Source organism: Mus pahari, unplaced genomic scaffold (assembly GCF_900095145.1).
Source record: "Mus pahari unplaced genomic scaffold, PAHARI_EIJ_v1.1 scaffold_9150_1, whole genome shotgun sequence".
In the NCBI taxonomy this organism is placed as follows: Eukaryota; Metazoa; Chordata; class Mammalia; order Rodentia; family Muridae; genus Mus; species Mus pahari.
The window spans coordinates 800-2,135 of NW_018394013.1; the positions used below are offsets into that span (position 1 = coordinate 800).

Genomic DNA, 1,336 nt, shown 5'->3' on the forward strand with positions numbered 1-1,336 from the left:
GTATTATGGCTTAAGATCAACTAGGAGTGTTTACTTTGGTGTATACTTATCAAGAATCTTCAGTATTCACTTATAAACACTGGAAACAATGAAGCATTTTGCCACAGTTAATACAGAAGGGACAGAGAGTCGTGAGAATCTTGTGATGTAAGGGCTGGTTACTTACTGATACGGAAGCATTTGGGAGGAGGGTCCCAGCCATTCTCTGTACATGTCATTGTGTCTTGATCATTTGGAAAACTATAGCCACTGGGACACTGGACTTTTACAGACTGACCCTGCACATATATTTTTTCCATGTCTGAAGATTCTCCATTCTCCCCATAATGGAAAACACATTGCCCTAAGAAACATAAAAATTAAAAATAAAAAAATATATAAGCTTTCATTTGTTTCAGTTAAATGGTATCATGACAACTGTTTAATGAGCATGCATGGCATTCAGAAATAAAATTAATCACAAATGTTTAAATGAGTTGTATTTATCTTTATTTTGTATAAATAAAATACAGAAGTGATGAGGCATTTCCATAGTCCCCAGTGTGTGTGTACATTTCCTGAGGAGCTGCTCCCAAAGAACAGAAACTAGCCTTTGTGCCTACAAGTTCTTTCATTGGTTTTATGTTTGTCATGAGAAACTTAACTGTAATTATGTATGTGCTTTCTCTTTAAAAGAGTTAAACAGTTAAATACAAAGACATTGGCTTACTGATGCATGGTACTTCAGGCTCCCACCCTTGTGCTGTGCAATAAAGGTAGTCCCAGGAATGTCCAGAAGGTGGTGAAAACCCATTGTCACACGTATAGCTGTACTTATTTCCTTTAGATACTGGGAAGTGGTGTCTCCAGCTTTCTTCATCATGTAGATGTCCATTTTTGAATTGTGGAAAATCACAAAGTTGTACTTCAAACGACACAGGAAACTCATCCTCCTCATCGAAGAAAGCTTCAGAAGTTTGTCAAAAAAAAAATTAAATGAAAAACCTGAAAAACACTCATATCAGATATAAAACTCTTGATTAGTACCTTACTTTTAATGAATTGAAAGAACAGTGGGGGTGTGGGAAAAGGAAATAAAAGAAAACATTGACTTGTGAGGATGTCATCTCATAGGAATTCAAGTTATGGCAGATACCCCAACAGAGAAGAGGATTAGAGATGTTTGTTAATATCCAATATGATAACTGCTTATTTATAATTTTCACTGAAACTAAAATATAGCACGAATATGGAATCATATGGAGCTATGGAGCTATTCTCGTACCTTTCATTGAAATGATCTATTGTTCATTATATTAAGTTTATATGTAACATATGATTACTTTTATTATATATG

General features: G+C 34.7%; 1 long non-coding RNA gene across 1 annotated transcript; it reads right to left on the reverse strand.

Annotated features, from left to right (window-relative positions):
- Positions 1-296: 296 nt before the first annotated feature.
- LOC115063384 lies at positions 297-983 on the reverse strand. Its single transcript, XR_003843223.1, has 2 exons — positions 710-983; positions 297-343 (listed from the first exon to the last, which is right to left on the reverse strand). It is a non-coding gene; the product is annotated as an uncharacterized LOC115063384 (long non-coding RNA).
- Positions 984-1,336: the final 353 nt, after the last annotated feature.